The 22,603-nt window shown below is 35.2% G+C and overlaps 1 long non-coding RNA gene across 2 annotated transcripts in view; it reads right to left on the bottom strand.

Moving 5' to 3' along the window:
• The window catches only part of LOC110393415, a 31,491-nt gene continuing 26,366 nt past the window's right edge, over positions 17,479-22,603 (bottom strand). For both annotated transcript variants that reach the window (XR_002435001.1, XR_002435000.1), the window contains 2 exons: positions 19,999-20,056; positions 17,479-19,284 (listed from right to left, as the gene is read on the bottom strand). This is a non-coding gene — a long non-coding RNA (uncharacterized LOC110393415). The remainder of the gene's footprint in view (positions 19,285-19,998; positions 20,057-22,603) is intronic.

Raw genomic sequence — 22,603 nt, 5'->3', positions numbered from 1 at the left:
TTAGTCAAGGTAAGTACTATAGCTGGAGTCAGTAATACCAGTCAAAGCTAATTTGTGCTAAGAGGTCGCATGAGTATCTTGTTTTTAGAATAGACTGATATATATGATGTGTTTCTACAGTTAATACTATGCCAGTGTTGTGCTACTCATTGAGCTGAAGTGACATGGTGCATGTGGTGCATGTCAAAAAGTAAAACTTTCCTTCTATGGTTCTAAGAAATGAAAAAAAAATTACACTGTTGTTTTAAAGTGAAGACATTTTTGTCGCTTAAGACATGTAATTTCAATTTCAGTACATTCCATGAAGAAATTAAGCTGTTGTCAGATTTTTTGTTTTACTTTAGGAACATCCCAAGATAGACTAGATAAAAGATGAAAGTAGGGGAGAAAGGGAAAACACATGTTAAGCATGTGGCATTATAACATTGAGCAGATCTAACAGCCGCAAGGTAAAAACATGTAATGGTAATTAGGTTACTAATGCATAAATGAGCAAGGAATGACACCAGAGTAATCTTCCTACACAAGATTAAATGAGATTATAGGGCTATTTTCACTCCTGCAGACATTTGCCAGATTACTGTGCCTTTCCAGATATGACCTTCTATCATTATAGATAACAAAATATTTCTCTAGTTCTTCATGTCCTGTTGAGAGTATGGAAGCCTTTAAAGTAGGCTGCTTTATACCATAGTTGCTACACTCTTTATGAAGAAATTTCAGGGAGCCATCTTCTTAGATCTATCATAAGTAATTTGTCTGAATTGTTAGGTTTTCAAAGACACTAAATTCCATGTTTCAGTTCATTGATGCAAGAGGTTGCATATTTTAGCATTACCATTCCAATTAGATGGTCTTCTTGAGACAATGTCAAAATCAAACAGCAACAATTCCCAACAGTGGGAAAATGTACGTCTTTCATTGACTCTTACTATTTCTTGGCAATTTTATATTATAAAAACAGAACAGAACAGAATAGAATAGAATAGAGCAGAAAAGAACAGTTCAGTACAGTTGTAAGGGACCTTCAAAGATCAAGTCCAACTTCCATAATGCTTCAGGTGTACCAAGTGTTATAGCAAATTACTGAGGGCATTATCCAAATGCCTCTTGAACACTGATAGTTGTGGAGCATCAACCACCTTGCTAGGGTCTGACACTCAAGTAGAAAAAAAATTCCTAATCTCTAGTCTTAACCTTGGCACAGGTTTGTGACATTCCCACGCATCCTGCTATTGGTTATGGGGAAGATTGGTGCCTCCCTTTGCACTTATCAGTGAAGTCGTGTCTTGGCCTCTTCCCCTCTGAACTAGACAACCCAAGTGTCCTTAGCTTCTCCTAACAGGACGTGCATTCCAGACCATTTACCAGCTCTGTTGCCCTCCTCTGGATGCTTTCAAATATCTTAATATTCTTAATATCCTTTTTATATTGTGGAGCCCAAAACTGTATACATCACCTCTTTTGACCAGTAGACTATGTTTTGTTTAATGTACTCATAAAACATATAAGCTTCAGGCACACTTGCAACAAAGAAGCAAGTTCTTCACTTAATTAGATAAAGTAATTAAACTGATTAGAGAAAAGGCAGGATTGTAGTTTCTCTTATGAGGTGTAAATTCAGGGAAACCCTGGTGACTTTGAGATAGTACAAAATTTATTTAAAGGGAATGAGCTCTAAATCTGGCCCATAGACCTCCTCATAATCTTCAGCTGAGAGATGACAGCAGATGATGTGTTGACTGATTACTTAATGCCTTCTGAAAACCAAATATTACAGTGTTTTCCAGGAATTAGAGGGAATTGCATATTTACGAGCTGCAGATGAATAATTCATAACAAATAATTTATTCAGTGAATTTCACCTCTTCCCCAAATTGAGTAGATTGTAATATTCCTGAATATATGTTTGTTAATTGAACTGCTTCAGTGAATAATTCTGACTATTCTCTTAACAGGAGTATGACACAGGGAATATTCAGAAAACAGATTAGCTTTAATTCAGAGACATAGATAATTTTCCTTGTATGGTATATTCTTATAAAAATAATTCTTAGAGGATTTACCATTAAAATGAGCAATGAAAAAATTATTTTGACACTAGCCATAATTTTTCCTGAAACTCCTTTGCTTCTGTAAACATGAAAGTACTAGTTAGTACATCTTCACTTTGAGCTGCCCTGAATAAGAATTCCATATTCTTTATTTTATGGCAGTTATTCATAGTGAAATCTAGTTCCCAGGTACTGAAAGAAGACTTTAGTCTTTTGGAAGACCAAAGATTAAAACTTTCCTTATTATATAACACTAGTTTTGTAGTTTTGGAGCTTCATTATAATTATTACTACTACTATTATTACTATTATTATTACTATTATTTTCTTTCAGAAGATATACATCTGCATTTCCTTTTTGCATAATCTAGCACCAAATTTCTGTTCTCTTTTAGGCGATAGTAGTTTTTATCCAGCGCAATTCCATTCTCACCTTCACCTAGCAATGTTGTTATGCCTAATTCCTCTTTGATACTTGAAGCAAGCTGCGTATGATATATCTAACAAAATGTCATTCCTCAGTGTCTGTGATCTGTTCCAAACATTGTAGAACTAAAAGAAAATACATGGCCTTGAAATTTGTCAGTAATTTTCAGTTGACAGAATGTAGAGGTTGGTTTTGTTTTTCTCTTGAACATGTCTGAGGTTAGAGATTGTTTTGGATTCAAAGCCATTAAAGCACTCCAAATAGAACAGACTTCCAGTAGAAGTTTGAGCCAATTTAGAAAAAGCTCCTATAAGACATAAATTAGAAATTGATTATTTTTTTTTCAATGCAGGTGCTGAAATGAAGCCTAATAACTATTCAGCTTTAAATTAATTTAGTTTCTGCCTTTGCTGTACTTGAAACAAACAAACAAAAAAAAACAAAACAAGAAAAAGCCCTAAAAATTGTCATGCTATGTCATATTAAACTGCATGCATAATTCTATAGAAAACATATAATTTTCAAATGGAAAGAAAAAAAATAATAAATAACAAGCTAGAGAAACTGGGTATGGGAAAGCTATTGTTTAAGAAGTACTTGGGATGAAAAAAAATCTTCTGTCCCTTACTTTATGCAGGTCAAGAAAGTATGGGATAAGAAACGCCTAATAGGAAGAAATGTAACTACTAACAGCATGGAAACCAGGATTGAAGCACCAGTCTTTCCAGCTACATAAGGGTCTGCTGGATTATATACTTATTAGGCATGTTCAGCTTCTGCCTAAATGCACAGGATTTGTAGTCTGTGTTGGGTCCTGTAGTTTGATCTCAGTGTCCAGAGGTATTAGAGTGGATCACTGATTATTTGCTGCAAACACATCCAAGTTTTATTTCTACTGACATCAGGGCATGAAGAAATGTTGCTGATCCAGATTTTATTGCAATATGCAGGAAAGTGGTTCCCCCGTTTCCCAACAGGAACACATGCTCTGAGACGGATGGAGGCTATCCAGCCAAGTTTATACAAGTTCCTAGTAAAGAGAATATCTCTGCTACTGCTTCTACTCCAGTGAATGCTGAAAGACTTACAAAGGGCAGAACATAATCAGCATGCTGTTGATGTACATCCTTATCTCCTACCATCTGTGATATGGTGTTGAATCCACACTCCAATGAAGGAAATAAAAACATGAGAAACACTATTTCCCATATCACCAGTGAATAGATTATCTTCTAGAATACACTCCTGTGGTAAGAACAAATATTTCCTCTACACTCTAAATTTGAAAGACAAGGCCAAAAGTTCTATAACCTTAGCTGCAGTTCATATGTCCTCAGCACAGCTGAAGTTGATGATTACAAAGGAAAAGGATGTAACTGTTGTGGTTCACAATGCCCAGAACTTCTTTAAGTTACTTTACCAGTATCAGACCTAGTCTAAAAATGGGATGCTTTGACTACTCCTGTTTCTCAAAGGAAATGAATTCAGAATTGAGTTCCAAACTACCCGACTTCTCTGATTTCTCAACAGAGCAGAACAAAAGTATTTGTCGGATGCATAGCCTGAGCTCATGACTTGTCCCTCAGTTGAGTTTCTGTATAGAAATATTATCACCACAATTCACAGTCACAACAGAGAGGCCAAAGAAAGTTGATGGCTTGGAGAGTGATAAGCTCCCTTAAGTACATGGCTCTTTCACACAAGAATATTAGCAGTGCAGTATAGCCCTGAATCTTCCAGAAATATCTAGTGAGTAGTTATGATGGCACTTAAAGGCAGAAACAAATCCTTTTCCCTCAACACCCCCATCTCCCTCTCTAAATTTTTAAAGATCTTCTTATTCATTTTTAAACGTATAATAACTGCAATAAAAAACTACTATCTTTAATGGGACTGAAGTCATTAACTTGGCCTTGTTTTACATACTTTTTTTTTGCAGCATCAGTTACATGCACTGTCTGATATTCATAAGCTAAACTGCAGCAAGTATTCTGGAACAATTAGTCAGTGCAAGTTTCTCATGGATTTTAGTGGTGTTCATTTGCAGAGCAGACACACTTGAGTACAAATCAGGATACCCACTGTACTATTGAGGAAAGTACATGACCTTTCCAAGAAACCACTTCTCCTTTCCCTGCCCTTCTATATCTGTAATTAGCACTGTGGAACAATTAAGAATGTGATATTTGAGCTGTGTCCACCACTGCAAAACATCTAGTCCCTGCAGTCCTGGAGTCTAACTAGAAACTATAAATAAAGGAAATTATTAAATTTAGTTGTCTATTTTCAGGACAAGAGTGCAAGAAAAAAAACGAGCAGAAAAAGATTTAAAATGCAAAAGCACAAAAGACTGCAAGTCTTCTGTAACATTACACTGCTTACTGCACTTTCAAGTCAGTTGTCCTGACAACATGAAATAAAACATTATTAGAGTAATTTTAACAAATCTGGAAAAGTGATAAACGACCAGGTTACATACATTCATATTTAATGAGTCTTAGAGTGGACTTGCTAGATTTTCAAGTAATTTTGTGAATTTTTTTTATTTATGTTTTCTATAGCTCATCCAGATGCTTGTGTTTACTTAACATAATTTAATGTGGTTAACATAAAATGAATGTATTTCTGAAATAAAACAGGAAGATAGGTTTATGATTGGCAGAAGAAGGATGAGACAGCAGTGGGAGAACAGCTGCTTTCTCTGCATATTTTTCCTTTATGATGTCTGTTACCTTAGGATGTCACTTTCTATTTCATCGTTGGGTATGGGTTGTCACAAAAACTTTGTGTAACGCAAACTAGTCTGAAGCTGCACTGTATGAATGCCCTCTCCTCATGCACATCCATGGCAACAAATGTGACACCTCACTGCTTCTTGGCTTTATCGAGAGACCTCTGTTTTCTAAAACTCTCTTGGACATCAGTGGGGTATACCCATGTGCCTTCAATCTCTATTGGAAAAATTATTTTAGGAAGGGATCATTCATTCATTCTTCTTCCTCATGACTGAGCAGAAAGGACACAGGATGCCCTTGTTTATGTTAAGAGTGCCAGTATAGAAAGAGGGATTTTTGTCATGCTTTTAAAAGAGAGATTGATTACATTTTGCTAAGCAGATGGTCTCTTGGTATGGAATAACTGCTGAACTGAATGCAGCTGAACACAGGGCCAAGGGACTTAAATACTTTAATAGTTTCTAGAACTAGGCTTAATATTTTTTTCCTTTTTTAAAAATTATTTTATTTTAATTGTAATTTGTTTGTTTTAATATGACTGTGTTCTGACTACCACAGTGCAGGTATATCTTCATGCATGTAACCATGTTGTTCAATAGTAAATGGCACACGAATTGCATTTTGAATATATTTTTTCATTTTGAATATATTAAACTAGCTATTTAAATACCAGCTGGAAGGTTTTAACTAATTCTCTCTACCATTTCAGGAGCTGCATTCCTGGCATGCTTTTTTAGCCAGTCTGAGGGAAATCAGCAGGCTGAGCATCAATAGTGCACCCACCTTGGATAGTTGATGGCCTCGGTAACTTTGCTTCAGTGACTAAGCAGGAACACACTTGAATTAATCTGGTCAGATTTCTTCCATACCTTCATCAAGAGTGAAAGAATCTTTCTGAGGCACTGCAGTTAAAAACACTCACATGTCAATTGCAATTTGCATTTCCAGATAACTTCTCCATAGTGGAGTCTTATGAAAGACAGATACACTTCATTTTTCTTCCTTAAAATAAACAGAAAATTTGATATATTTACAAATAGGAAAAGAACAGAGAAGTGGTTGAAAGGACCAAGATTTTTGATTTGATCAGATTTAGGCTGTCTTCTAATTTGTCTGCCAATTGGTACAGGCCAATATGATTTATCTCTGTTACAAAGTAGCAACGAGGAAGCAATTTTATATCTGAGAGTTGTACCTGGAGGCATGTATCTCTCAGGATGGTATATGTACTATTTCTTGTTTATGGCTATGCTTACATGGCACCATTCAGCTCACAGTTATCTACTGGGTTGTCTAGCCTTCTATGCTAACAGAAGAGGGCTCCCTTTCATGTATTCTCAACTGCTTTGTCTCTTTCCGCCTTTTAACTTGACAGCATAAATTACTTCCTCAATTTTGCACAGAATTCTGGTCATAATAATGAACATTTCATTTTTCAGCCAGTCCTCATTTGAATGCAAACTTTGCTCTCAAGATGTGCATGGCTGATCTTGATTAAGATATTCTTCTCTTTCTTACATACATAATCCTTTGAAGTTCCATGCATATGGAAAAAGAATAATATTGGAGTGGAGATCTGCCTTGCAAATCTGAGAAAAGTCCAACCTTTTGATTAGGGTCATCCTTCTTGAACATGACATAAGCACTTCAGTGGTCTTCTATAGATAGGCACAAATTTTGCACTTACTCTTACGGGATGGAACAGATTCTGTCATACGTAAAATAACTGAATCATGCTTACTTAATTTAAAATAACTGTTTATAAATTAAATTATTTTGTAAAAATAAAGATGACATGATCCAGCTCACTGAAAAACCGATTATTCATACACAGAAATTGATCTGATATTTTTAAGAGTATTTCAGAGTATGTGTTTGTGTGTGATAGAGGGAGAGGAAGAGAGAGGGTTCCACTGAAGTTATAAAATATGTGGGACATATATTTAATCCATCAAGAGACTCTGAATTCTGCTCAGGAAGTCTTTCAGTTTCGCCTAGTAATTTCATGAACCCATTTTAACTGAGGTGGATCGGTTGCAAAAGGATATTGAAAATGCCAGGTACAAATACCTCCCACACTAAGAGTTATCAAAGAAGTAATCTCCATGTGCCTAACAGAAGGAAGATTTCAGCATTGCTGTATTCAAGAACTCTACACGTTGTTTAAGTGCAAAAGAGAAAGAAGGGAAAAGGGAATCATATTACACTTTCCATACTATTTGCAAACAGGGATGAGATGATTAGCAACTTATTAAGATTAATAACTGTGTTTAATAATATTCTATTTCTGGTTGTTGATACTAATATAAAAAGGTAATATCCTGACTTATTTATTCTAATGTTTAAGCATTACAACTAAAACACTTTTTAAGTCTATGCAATTAAACATTATAACCGTGAGGCAATGTGCAATGTCACAACAGGAATGTCACTGCTGCGGACTTAATGGCGGCATTCAAGAAATGCTGCAAATTGCTGTGCTTCCTTCTAAAGCGTAAAAACCAGATTATCTCTTTTAAAAGGAAGACTTTAGAAATCTAAAGACAATGTTACTACACAGTTCTTCTCATAAGAACGATATGGGCTTTCTTTCAGCTATGAAAGAAACCCTAACACTGACCCAGGGAAAGTTTGGGGAGCTGTAGAAGCTGGTATTTTTCTTCAGAAATTCCACACACAGCACTTTCACTTTGGTCCAAACATGAGATTGACTGGTTACTTCTCAACCTCTCTGAAAATCAGGGAGAGAAGATCTCCAGCAACTTCCAAGTTTCAACTCTGCATGAGTTTCTTTCTAGTTATTGTCTTTCTAGAGCTTCTTGGGATTCAGAAAAAAAAAAGAAACAAAAACAAACAAATCTGTTCTCATACAAAAATAATTTATCTGAAAAGTCAAACTCAAACTGAAGGCACCAGAGGCTTCTAGGGGATGCTTTCCATTCACAATCATGGCTGTAAATGTGAAATGGCACTCTAAAAGAAGTCCACTAAGCAGGAGTTCATCAATGAAACGTCTGGTAATACAACCCAGATTAGAGTTAGAAAAAGTACCAATACAAAAGAATGAAGATAAAGCCAGAATAAAAAAAAAAAAAGGACCTTATCATAGGTACCACATGTGTTTTAGTCTGTATATATCTATAAACAAAAAGGTCTTTGAATACTATATTTTCAGTATTGTCACCTAAATCGTATCATACAAAAGTTGTTAGGTTATCTGCTGCTTGTTTAAAAAGAAAGAATTGTCATGTATCACTTTTACTTCAGTTGTGAAAAAATGCCTCAAATCTTCAAAGAAAATTATAAATATCATATTTTTAAGTGTATGGTAACAGTGACTCTTTTTATCCACCCTTCCAATTCCCTTGCTCATCACTGTTCTACAGCTGAAATCACAGGAATAATCTGGCTGTTTTCCATCTAGTAGTAAAATCCATCTAACAACTCCACATTAAACAAAGTTTGAAAATAGCTTCTGTACATGTTCTGAGATTCAAATCTATTGATGTGTATGGAAAGATGCTTAGGCTATTCCACAATCTTGAATGCTAATGATCACTTCAGTTAAAATGCTGCATACAGCACATTATGCAGAAGTCTCCTCCACAAAGAGACATATTTGTGAGTCACAGTCAATAGTTCCATAGCAAATCAACACGCAAATAAAGTAAATATGCATTATTTACCTGACATTTGCCAAGCTAGGTAGGAAAATTTAATTTACAATATGAAATCCCAGGTATGGAGGTTTTTAACTGTCATTCAAAATTAAATTATATCATTCCACTCATTTAAGCAGCCAGGAATGTTTTGCTTCTCATATTTTAAAATGGCCAGAGAATATTTATTCTTTCTTTTTTTTTTTCCCCCCTCCGCATAACACTACAACATTGCAATAATAAACTTTCTTAAAGATTTTCTTAAGGATGATATCTTCATCAAATATATCATTTTCATTAGTATATTAAGAACATTCCTGTCATTGTTCTGCATCAAAAGCTTTCCTGCACTTGCTCTCAGAGGAAGAGAGACTGAAGGCAGATGCCAGATTTCTTCGAGATGTCCATTCAAACAGTGCGCTAAATTCCATAGGGAAAAAAAAAGTTATTTCAATTGCCCATTTTCAATTATATGAAACGTTTTATGGACTGAAGTGTGATTCTTTTGGAGTTCTAGAGACAGAGACAACAGTGTGCTCTGATGTGATTACATAAACGTTTTGTTGCTTTTTTTCCCCTTTTCCCAGAAAAGTGACAGTGAAATGGCATTTATGATCCATATATGTTTTTTTGATGTCTGCTACCATGGTAAACAAAAGCTTCTCTGAGGATCTAGTTCTTAAAGCATACTTTGCCAAGCAAAAAGAAACAAAAATCCTTCAATTTGGACTTCACAGAAGGGTGTGATTATTTTCAAGACTGGATTAATGTCATTTTCAGTGAGCTCAGAAAATTTCCTGGAAAAGATGAGCCGAAAGAACATTTTCTTCTGCAGTTCCCAGTTGTTGCTGATGTCATATGCTGCTGAGTTTTCCCTGTACAATGGACCACCCCACTTAGGTATCATAACAGCCTGTCTTGTGTTGTAAAGCAACTCCTCATCAGTTCTGTCATTTTATTTTTGATATGGATTTCTGTGGAAGTTAAGAAACTGAGACTTTTAGTCCCAGACCAGTAACTGGGCTTTAGCTCCCATATCAGCCTCATAAAGGACAAACAAACAAACAAACAAAAAAGATAAACAAATGTTCATTTATTTTCAAAGTAAATTATGCAAACCAGAACAGAGGACCTACATACAAAGACAGCACTTCATTTTCAACACTTTTCACCGTGTGCTGCAGCCAGAGTGGTCATTAGTAAACGGACAGTTCTTCCTAAAACCAATCTACTGATAAGTTTGTCCTTTCTTGTCAGACCACTCCTTTACAGCCTTAACACAGACAAGCAGTTAAAGACTTGTACACAAGCACATAAACACATATTTATTTTCAGCATGGTAACCCTTGAATATCCTATTCATATGGACTGCTCACTTGCTTTCCCCAAATATCTCAATTACTTAAAATCAAAGAATGAGTAGGATGTGTTATATTAGAAAATAAGGCTTTAGAAAAGCATGCAGAATTATTTTTGTGGTTCTTATGTTTACTTTTTAATTTAATTTTGGTTTTACTTTCCTTTGATGCACACTACTGCCTTTTAGCACTGGTCTTTTGAGTGGCTCTGTTCTGTGACTTAGAGCACTGCTGATTAGAAGAGCATGAAGGAGGAGAGTGCAGAAAATGAAATTGTTTGACACAACAGAATGAATTAATTCAAGGTGAATTTAAGTGCTGACCTTCGACTCGAACTCATTCAACAGCAATATGCATATTGTAATTTCTCAGTGGAAGTGTCAGGAAGAGAAGAATGATGCAATCTATTGGAGTAAGAAATCACAATTTTATTCTCATCTCCCTTCTCAAAATGTCAAACGATTTTGGTTGTTCCTTTGGAGCTCTGAAAAGGTTTTGGATTGCTCACAATCAATTTCTCTCATACAGGAATTTAAATCAGAGCTACTCATTAATCGCTTTGGAAAATACAGATCATATTTTTTAACCTTATTTTCTGTTTTATTATTTTTGTAACAAAAATCCTGTTAAAGCCAGGCGGATTTTCTGTACACTAAAAAAAAGTTGGGTATTCAGTTTATTTTATTTAATTTTTGATTTTTTGAAAAGGACTAAACAAAAGGAAAGGAAAATTTCCCTTTTATTACTTTATGACTGACATTTTTTGCAAGACTGTTCATTAAAACTTGCAAAAACATGAGCTCCCTAAAATAGCTGTATAAGATAAAGAACTGCTTGGAAACCTTGTAATTGGAAGTGTCTGTAGGTTTCAGAATCTGCTGCTCAGCTATCAGTGAGGTTTGCTGCTTTCATTGTACTTTAGTCTGCCAGCTGTATCTGATCCAAAAGTACAGAAACAGACTTGTTTAAACTCAGCCATTGTGTAGTGTTTGTGATGTGTGTATAATGAATTCTGGATGCAAATATATGCTGTAAAGTGAAAAACTGAAAACCTGTATGACAAGCGGTAAAGCTGCACAACACAAAATGTGTTTTTATATCATAAATATTCACTTGTGTCAAATACATAGGAGCTGTTCAAAACAGAGAACTCTAATTATGCGTGGTTTGTTACTCAATCAGTCTCAGCTATTTGAACTCTTTCTTTTTAAATTCTTGACCTTAGCCAAAAGAACAGAACAGAAAGAATAGATACATAGGTTGCTCCAAAAGCAATGCCTCCTGTTAACTTTTATGGAAACAACAACAGCTACAAAGAGCACAACAGCATGATTTGATAGACCAAATTCTCAGCTATAAATCCCTGTTTTTCAACATAGTCACCTCCATTAGCTATGCATTTTCACCAGTATGAAGAAGAGCCTACATGCTGCACTTGTTAAAACCTGCACCAGTGGAGGGGACCCACTGTCGCAGTCACCACTGCTGAAATGCATCATTCACCACCTCAGTGTACTCACATCCACTGTTTGGTCCCCATAAACATTCAGCAAGCGTCGATGAATGTCAAAGGATCCAATTTATTCCTTATGGAGGAATTCAGTTCCACACCTTTGCTTCATATGCACTTGTTAGACTGTCTCTCTGCTGACACCTGTCACACAGGTCACTGTGTGGGAAGATTCAACCTCTATGCCAACATCTGACTCTGACATTGTGGGCCGAGATAATAAAATAGGAGGCATTACTTTCGGAGCAGCCCTCATATCTGACTTCTAAGAGGTGAATGTTTCCCCTGTCATCCAATTCTGTACCAGCAGAGTATTTTCCACTTAATTTTGATACATTTAGCTTCCTTAAATCATTTGGAAACTATAGCTTTATTTGTAAGCTATAGCTGTTTTGATGCGTTTTGTTGCTGTTGTTTTTTATCTGAAAGAAGCAAAAATACCACTTGCTGAAACTGAAAGGGGGTTGTATAGCTGTAGGAACATGGACAGCATTTTGTCCGCATTTAGGCTAACTGATATTTTAAGCTGACCAATAGTACAGTTAAACTCTGCCTGGAATGAACAATTCTAGAACTTAAGATATGAGAGAGCCCAAATGTTTATAGAGCCTCACACAACCCTTTCTTCTGCTTTTATGCAGTGGTCACAATGTAGGCATAACTGATGTATGAGGGCTGCTCTGAAAGCAATATCTCCTATTTTATTATGTTGGCTTACAAGTCCCTTCTTAACGGGCTGAAACTGCAGAAAACATTTAGGAATTGCTCATCCACGGTTTTGCTGAAAGTTAGATCTATTTATGGTAGATAAGAATTGAAAAAACAAGTGTTATGTGTAACAGGATTTTTTCCAATTCATACAGTAACATAGTGAATTTACAACATCAGATGCTCTCCTTCAAAAATGCTCACTTTTCAGAGTGTACTTTTTTACAAGCAGAGCTGCTACCTTCGAAGTCAAAATATCCATCGTCTTAGCAATTGCTCCACGGTTTTACTTTTACCCTTTCACTTTGCAGGCAGCTATTTCTTGTGGCTCTGATGTGATGCAGAAAGGTGTGTGAAACCTTTTGTTAATACCAACAGGACTTTAGTCAGAGACTGCAACTTGAGACTATATTTCAGGTTCATATTTTCTCTACTCTTTCACAGCAATCCCCAGTAACATATTATCTCATTTTTTCTTACAATTTGTTTTTGTGATCTTAAAATGTGCTCATGTTCAAACACGATATTGTGTCTTTTTTTCAGTACAACCTCCTAGAAGACCATTTATTCTGGAATTTCTTGCTGTGTAGCTCTTTTTAAAATTTATTTCTTTATTTTTATCTATGATATTCTGCATCATTTTAGTTACAATATTTTTTTTTTTCATGTTGTCCCCTAGAAAATTCACCAGTTTCTGATTTTCTTAGTCCTTTCCAGTCTGGTGTGTTCTCAGACTAAGATATAATCTCTTTCCCAGAAATATCCACAAGATTTTTTGTAATTTTCCTTTCACTTTCTCTCAAGATTTTCTAGTTGTACCAGATTACGCTTGTACAAATCTTCACGAGACTTTAAATTTTGCACATTTTAACATATTTTTTGATTTTAGATCATTTTAACATTTTAGTATAATTAACACGTATGTATTTTGCATTAGCAATACCTTTCCCTGTATTTCCTCTCTATTACGGTAGTCATTAAAGTTATATTTTCCTCCTATACACATACATATTGTCAGTTTCCTCCTTCATATACTTCTAGTATATTCACTGGATTTCCCTGTACTAACCTGCATACTTTTTATGCCTTTGGTTACTCATTATTTCTAACAATTTCACCTAAAATTTCTTTTTTTTTCTAGCCTTTTGCTTGATCAAAGAAAGTGATTGTTGAAATTTGCTCTCCTCTTTACAAACATGGCAGCACTAGCCATTGCCATTTTACAGAATGTTCACTTTGGAAAAGTTTTAATCAAATCTGGGGTTTATATTATGCTTTCCACAGGAATCCTACTGTGGTCAGTCATACCTTAAGCATTTTCCAGAAACTTCACTACGATTGCAACACTTTATCTTCTTTGCTTAGAAAGCAAATTCCAAGCACTTATACTTGCTCTGCACAACTCAAGGAAAGAGGTCTATTTGCACAGACATGGGAGAATGTTAGAGGAATCATAAAGGGCACCAAAGTACTGCTTGCATTGGTTAGCCCAGATACCCCTGTAGAATGAAGAAAAATGAACAATAAAATATTGATTTGCCCAAGGCAATAGTGGTGAATCATGGGACAATATTTCCATCGGGTGACTATAGTGATGACATGAGCTGCACAAATAAAAATGTAATTCTCAGTGTGCTTATCTTTTTTTTGTCTTACATAATGCATGACTCCAGCAACAAACAAGCTGCAGGACATTTACATTTTCATCTGTTTGAATAGAGGACAGGACAAATACATGCAAATCAATGTTCTTTTCTTGGTTTATTCCTGTTATCTTGCTCTTCATTCGTCATCAAGTCAAATAGCTGGACATTTTGACATCTGACATTATATTGTTATGGGCACAAGTCAATAGATTTAAAAGAATCATACCTGCTTTTCACTATTTTTCATCTAAGAATGATTTTAGAAAAAATAAATCCATAATATTATATTCTTACAGTTTCTGCAGTTGAATTCACTCCTATATTTTTCAGGTAGTCTGAGATATAATTCCTGTAACCACCAATACTTTCTTATGCTGTTTGAGCTATGATCTTGTATTTTGGTGAAGGATTTGTTGTTTCCCGTTTCTTTTACAAAGTTTAAATAGAGACATTTTGCAAATAGAAGCTGATTTTGCTAAATAGATTTGATAAAAATAAAATAATAGAGATAGGTGCAAGAAGCAAGAACTCACACAGACTCATTTTGAGTGTAAGAAGTCTGGACTGAAAACTAGTGCCTGGAGGTGTCCAGTGCGATCTTTCACAACAATCCTGTGTGTATAGGACTGGAAACAGTTCTTACCTTCATATATATTCAAATATTCTTGCCATACCATTTTATGTCATATTTGAGGAGCCTCTAGATCTGCTGAAATGAAATGATTTTTCAACTCCTGCATCTTTCTGTCCACATTATTTGTTCTTAGGGCCATTCCCAGATCTCATCCTGAGACTGCACAAAGATGTGATGGTGGGCAAGTGTTGAGTTCTGGGAGCTTGGAAACCTTCCTTTATCTCCCAGCACAGTCATAAACCCTTTATGCTAAGAGGAATAACTCTCTAGCACTGCGGTTAGACAACCAAAAGGTGTGATTCTTCCCTGAATTTATCCTTCCAGTATGTGCTGAGGTTGGGATGTTGTCAGTATCTACTTTGTGTAAGGTTTTGCTGAGTCAGAGAGAGAAAATAATTCTGATTAGGATGTCATAGGATCTACCTAGGACAGTGTGAATCCACAGGTATCTTAGACTAAGGAACAACCAGTGCCATCATAGGAAATAGTTACAAAACCCCATAAAATATTTGGAAAAAAAAATACATCTTGCACTGCATACAGATTCACGTTCTTTCCACTGTTGAGAGCTGTCTTTTTTTAAGTGAATTAAGTATGAAATAAACTGATTCTTTCCCCTCCACTTTTCAGTTTCATAGCTCAAACACAAAATCAGTTATTTGTAGGGCTTTAGTCAAGAATCATTAACCAGTAATAATGTACCTCAGATTTGACTAATTCTGCTGATGTATACCTAGTCCATCCTCTTGGCCTTTGCAACTCAGTGTAATTTCTTTTTTCCTAATTGCTTCTTTTTCTCTTTCCTTCTGATCCCTCATCCTTTCCCCTTATCTTGCTTTACTTCTCTTATTTTCTTATATAACCTACACAATCATTTCTACAGCTTTTATATCACTGTTGTATCTCAGTATCTTCTCCCTTCCAGCCCTGTGCAATTGATTTTTTTCTTAATCTTTTTTCTTTCTTTTTTTTTTTTTTGCTCACTCAGGTTTCATTTTCCTTTCCTTCTTGTTCTTCCCCTTCTTTATCTCTTATTTATTTTTCCTCCCCTGCTGCTCTTCATCCTCTCCGGCTACCCACCTTCATGTTCTCATTTTTCTTATCGTTCCACTGATTTCTACCTCATTCTCCATCTCAGTCTTTCTGTGCATTGTTTTAAGTGTGTATTTATTTATCTATTTCCAGTTGCTTTCCCTGATGCCTCCCAGTGTGCCCTGTAGCTCTTGTGCTTTACATTCTTCTCCTCTTCTGTCTACTTTCCAAACTTTTAAAAAGTCCTCCTGAAACCCTGCAGCCTTTATAAGAAAGTGCATTTTTCAACACACCTTTTCTTTTGTATTCCCTATTATATAGACCTGTCGTCTCAAAATCTGTGCTTTGAGGGAGATGAAGCAGGAAAACAAGTTTCGCTGCAGCTACAAAATATAGAGCAAACTGGCACAGACCGCAAGAAATATCCCTTTATATATATATATATATATATAATCTGTTTTTACTTTGTAATCTCTCAGAAAACAATTCACCATGGCCATAAAAATTAAAAAAAAAACACAAAACAAACAACAAAAAAAAACAACCAGCACTTGTTAAGACATTTTTCATTCCCAACTGAAATTTTGGTGCCAGAGAGAAACAAACTTTTTGTAAACTGAGAATCTCTTTCTCTTATTAGCACAGTGAAAAAAGATTTCATCTCTTTTATTGGGTCTGTTGTGAACTATTACACTCGGCGATTGATCTGTTCACTCCAGGTCATTCAAATACAGACATTGATTATCCAAGTCATCACAATATAATGCTAGTCATTACTATTCCACATCTTTGTCAGAACATGCACGACAATGGCTGAATGTAATTATACAGTACTACTAGTCTAAACAGAGTTTAAGTAATGTCAATATTGTATTCAAATACTGCTACACAACACTGTGAAGAGTCAGCAAAATACAAGTTGAACTTGTGAAACTGAGTGGCTGATCTTTCAGAACTTGAACATGTAGAGGTGAGCACTACCCGCTGCCTCTCTCCATCCCTTCCAGGATTTTCTTTCCTGAGATTTACCTATTGAACATTAAATTTTAGACTTAAAATTAAGCCTTCAGTCTCTGGTGTCACTTGTGTGATACTGCAGTGCTTACAGAATATGAAGTGCATTTTCAGTCATAACAAATACTTCTGTCAAAATCTTGAATTTCTACTTCTGAGAGTTTGTACTGTAAAAGTTACAGTGGTTTGACGAACACGATTTTCATGCAGCCTTCCTTGATGCCTAATAGGCAGCCATCAGTACCGTTTTAAACCAGCAACAATGGTGGGGAAATTAAGGGAAATATTAACGATCTTTGCAGCGCAGTAGCATTGCTACTGAGTAAAATGAACCATTTACAGACAGCCTTGGCTATCCCCATGACAACCTGTGCCTCACAAGGCAGTGGAATTCCAGTTATTCTTTTGTTGCCACTGTGGGGTGACCATTCTTCCTACAAGAATACACCTGTATTAATCCTACATGGCTTTCGAGCTCCTCACAGATTTTCTGAAAATCTGAGAAAACATGTTAAATTTTTGTAGAAGCAGTAAAAAAATGAAAACAATATTTCCGTGCTTTTTGTCATCGAGCACTAAAGTTATGGATTATTTTTAAAATAGAATATAATGCTATTGGGATAAAAAAGCAATTAAGTATGAAAATAATTGTGTTTTTTAATTTTTGTTCTTTTTCCCACTGAAGCTTTAAATCACACATGTTCATTAATAAAATCAGTTTTATCTTGTTCACATATTACACCTAGAAGAAGGTAAGTTTTTCTTTTTTTTTCACAAGGCTTTTATTTTTATGTACTTTTGTCACCATTCTTTAGCTTACAAATTTGGTTATCTGATGATCCACTCACACAAAAAGTTAACCTTGAGCTAAAGGTTCCTTTCTTGATACCTCTCACACATTTATATGACAAAAGCTTTTTTAATTAATATCTTTATGCATTGAGCAAGACATTTTTTAAAGGCTTTTTGAGACTTTGCTTTACTCAATGTATTCTGTTGCCTTTTTTGAAACTTCTTATTTATGGATCTATTCTTGTTGTCTCTCTCAAAGAAACCTCCCCTAAAATCTCTGCTATAAACCTTTGGATCCTGCAATACTTATGAAAGCAATGTTTGATTTTCAGTTCTTTGGGAAGTAAACAATCCATAAAATAAAATTTTTTAAAGGAATATTAATTTTATTCTTAGAAAAAATAAGTGGCAATAAATGAGACCTCTCAGAGGTGTGAAGAGGTTAAAAGAAATAAGTCACTTAAGATTCTACAAAGTACTGCTAAGGGACCATAGAAGAGAGGAAACAACAATCTGAATTTCACAAGAAAACTTGCAGGCTAAAATAGCTAATAGTCTTATTCTGTCTTTGAGTAACTATGGATTAGATCTGTAGCTGGCTGACACTTGCACTGCCCAAGAGCATATATTAAGAATATTGTAAGGATCAATTTTCTCTATCAATAAATCACTTTTTTCACCAACTGAAGTGCTTCAGAGAGTTTGGCAAGTTCTGTTGTACAATAAAAGTACTGTGACTCGCCGACCTGACAGATTTTGTTTTCTATGGTTGCTTTTTGGAACATACAGCAGTGCAAATATTTTTGTGCACAACAATTCAAAAGGTGAAATATCTTGAATAGACAGACTTGCAATATCATAGACTGCAGTAATATTTTTCCACTGTACTGGCAATAACAGGGAAAGAGAAGGAGGAGGTGGTAAAGAAAAAGGAGAGAAAGAAGCAAAGGCCAAGGGGAGCACTACAATTTACCAGAACTATGTTTAAACATCTTCTTGTCTAAGAAGGAGAATTGATTTTCTCTGGAGAAGACAGTGAAAATAGACCTATAGCATTAAACTATATTTGTCATTTATTTTTTTTTCTCCATACTCTTGGCTGATCTGTGGAAAGTGAACTTCTCTTAAAATCTGAAGCAGCACTCAGGATTAAAAAGACCAACCAAATCACAAATGTTTCATATTTATATAATTCACTATATAGTGTATCTCAATACTTTGCATAAAAATACGGAGATTCATTGGATCTGGACAAATACAGGACAATACTAGGACAACAGTGAATATTCTTACTAACAGCAGCTAAAAAGAAGTTTTGATAGTGTTAGCAATTTTTTTAAAATTCAGTTTTATATGCATGTGACATCACATTAAAAATTAATTTCAGTAGGAAACATCTGGTGAGCAGATAGAGAACAAGTGAAAAGCACAAGGATCATGAGGGACTTTGCTCAACAACTGCACTATCCTTCAGTATTTAACTTTTAGTTTCACCAAGCCAATTAGGACTTGATGGGACATGATAGGGTATTCTTGACAATGCTCGATATGGGATTTCCATTACACTAAGATAATACATGAGCTTTATTGTGTTGAGGATGCAGTCATATATTCAAAGACCAAAAAGATATATTACAGGAAAATTTCTGAGGCTATTATGGAAGGGGAAAGCTTGAGCAGGGTGGACGGCTCTGTACCTATTTTCAGACTTCGACCTAGACAGGAACAAATATGAGAAAGATATTAGACATGACAGGAATAGCCATAGCTAAAAAAAGAAGTCATCTCAAAAACAAAAATTAGGCTTTTAAAGGCAGTAATTTAGATAGCAACTATATACATTTGTGAGACTTCCCACCAGAGAAAAGATTAAGAGGTCAGAAAAAAACACATTCTTTCTGAAAATATATATATTAGAATAAATTAAAAAAAAATTGAATGACATTTAGAGAAAGTATTAGTTCAAAGCTGCATGGAAGTAGGGTAAAGGAAGAAAGGAAAAGGAAGAAAGGACTTACAACTGCTTGGTGATAAAAGATTTAGACAAATCAGTATCTCTGATATGTCTGAGTATCAGGCAAACAAATTTAGCAAGGAGCAGATAAATGTTATTTGTGCAATCAAACTTCGTGAGCCACTGACTCTCAAGTTAGAGACAGCTATGTCTAATAAGGAAAATAAAACATTCTTCTTCAAAATTAAAATGGCAAAAATGTATCAAAAGTCTCAGTAACAGGTGTTTTTTTGGTGTTTTTTTTTCAGAGTCCATCATAAACTAGTAACTATAAAAGGACCTCCTGCCCTCCTTCTGCACTGACCTTGGTGTCTGCATGGCTGTTTCACATTTTCTCTGGGACAGAAGCTGCTGCATTGCATTTTTTACCCTTTCTTAAATATGAACTCACAGAGGTGCAATGAGCATCACTCACCGGCTCAGCTTTGGTCAGCAGCAGGTCGTTTTTGGAGATGAACGGGATAGATTCCTATCTTTGTGCATAAAAGATAAAAAAAAAAAGCCTTTAGAAATCAAGAACAAGAAAGTGTCATGAATTTCCATGGCCTGTTGACTAAGATGGGAAAGGGCTCCCTCACCCTGGATGTTCTGAGCTCTGTAACTGACTGACTAACTTCTGGCTGGATAGATTTTAGGGCACTTTAAGCAAAGACAATTTACTGGAAAGTATAAGTGTAATTTAATTCTAGTTTAAAGTAAAATCTCATAGAATTATACAACTCATGCATAAAAATGAAAGAGATGGTTATGTAGTAAGTTCAATTGCTAGTTTAGAGGTTTTGGATTATCTTACTGAAACTGGGTTTATTGCAAGCAGAACACTCCTGATCAAACATACACAAATGTCTTGTTCTGCCTCTTACACAGAAGAAATATAAAATGTGTGCTCTTTGCTACAAATTACTGAAAAGCAAATTGAAATTTTACACAGGGTATTAAACAGCCTTTCTCACTGGTAACTGCTAGGCATGGAAAGCAGAGACAAGTGACCAGCAAACTACTTTGTCTGATCTCAAATTGTCAAATTCACATGCACTATTGAAACAGAAAATCCTCCTGGGCAATCATGGCACAGATTCTGAAATTTAGAGAACTTGGCAGATGAACTGCCAAGGGTTTGTATGGCTTTTAGGATAAGTGAAAGAAATCTATAGGCTTCCTCATCCTTTTACCAATTGGCAGTAATTCCTAAAGGAATATTGGCTTAATCTGGAATTGCAGCAACACAACACCTCTTCAACACAAAAACTGACTCCTTCAGAAAATTTACAGCATGACTTTTCTTGCAGGATAAGGGAAGCAGCCAGGAGTCTACTGTTGGCCTTTTAGGGTTACCTAGATAAACTAGGGAGCACCTAGCTGCATGTTCAGGGAAGCAGGCATAACACATACAAGTATACAGTAAGAGTCAGGAGCTGAAGTCTGTTCTTTGCAATATAAACATCCAGTATGTAAATGTGTCTTAAAATTATAGTAATCTTAGAGTACTTATTTCACATATTGTGAATCATCAAAATAAAAACATTATTTTAGAATCCTAAACTCAATAATGTTCAGTTTTTCATGATGAAGTTTTTTAAAATCTGAGTATTTCACAAACAGCAAATCTTAACTTACTGTTGCCCAAAAGAAAAATGAGTGACTAGAAGTATAAACTGGATAGCAATTAGTGAAGACTGGCAGATGGCAACTGAGCACAGCACTGGCACTGGAAAACAGCGGAGCAGACAGCAGTGCTTACAGTGATGACAGATTGCATGGTCGGAAAAAAAGCTTGAATGTTCTTGTGTTGTTTTCCCCAGTGTTTCAGTGGCAAACATAGATGTTTGAATTTAGCTCTTCACCCATCAGACCTTTTGGAGTTGAACACAATGCTTATAGTATTTTTTATGTATGGTTTTTTTTTCTGTCATCAGAACATAACCCTTTCCTCCTAATAGCTCTGATCAATAACAGAGTATTGGCACAGGAAGTGCAACTTCACCGTGAGTAATTCTAAAAATAAGAAACCAACTGAAATAGCTAATAATAATAATAATAATTCATAAACTAATCTTTTTCTAAGCTTCCTTACTTTTTCAAAGAAATGTTCCTGTTCCCTAAACATAGAAATCACTGACAAATAAAAGTCATATTTTTTTTTTAACCAGCAGGCTTTATTTGGCTTTATTCTTATTCCACATGTCCTTAGGTCAGATGTGGAATCTATCCAAGTTTCCACAACTCCTTCAGATGCAAGTTCTTCCTTAGTATTTATATATTGAAGGAAGAGACTCCAAGGTCTTCCATAGTTGGATCATCATTGTCAAATACTTTTTAGTATTTCTCACCTGAATAGGATAATTTTACTTATGCTATTAATGATTCCTTAATTTAAATTAGATTATACTGTCTTTAATATGATGCATTCTTGTACAAACAAAAAGCAAACAAAAAAAACACAACAAAAAATGTTTTTACTGCTTCCAAAATCAAGCGAATCAAGCGATAACAAGCAGCAGTTCAGGCTGTTCAATGAGTTTTGAGCTAAGAAGTCCAATACTACCTCTTGTAAATGGCCACATCCCTCTCTGTAAGATAAAACAAAGTGTGAAAACACGAAAAAATGCTATATCTAAAGCACAGAAATGACAAAATAAGTTTATAAATTAATCTGATTATTAGATGCATTTCTAGTGGTTTTCTTTGAACATGACTTATGTGGCATGTTTATGCTTTTGAATTAACTTAATTAAGATAATGAAAGTATTCTAAAAATCAATCCTAAGAAACTGTAATTTAATTTCTGTGAATAATTTATAATATTTGTCCACGGTTCACAAGTTCTGTCGTAAGTTGACTCTGAAAAATGTTGTAGAAAATAAACATAAGGAAAATCTTGTTGAAAAACATAATAGAGAAAACATCGCTGTTACTTTCCTAGTATGATATAATCATAGAATCATAGAATGGCCTGGGTTGAAAAGGACCATAATGATCATCTAGTTTCAACCCCCCTGCTGTGTGCAGATTTGCCAACC

This window comes from Numida meleagris, chromosome 2 (assembly GCF_002078875.1).
Source record: "Numida meleagris isolate 19003 breed g44 Domestic line chromosome 2, NumMel1.0, whole genome shotgun sequence".
Classification (NCBI taxonomy): domain Eukaryota; kingdom Metazoa; phylum Chordata; class Aves; order Galliformes; family Numididae; genus Numida; species Numida meleagris.
The sequence above is the reverse complement of the archived record's forward strand: the minus strand, read 5'-3'. Positions and strand labels throughout refer to the sequence as shown.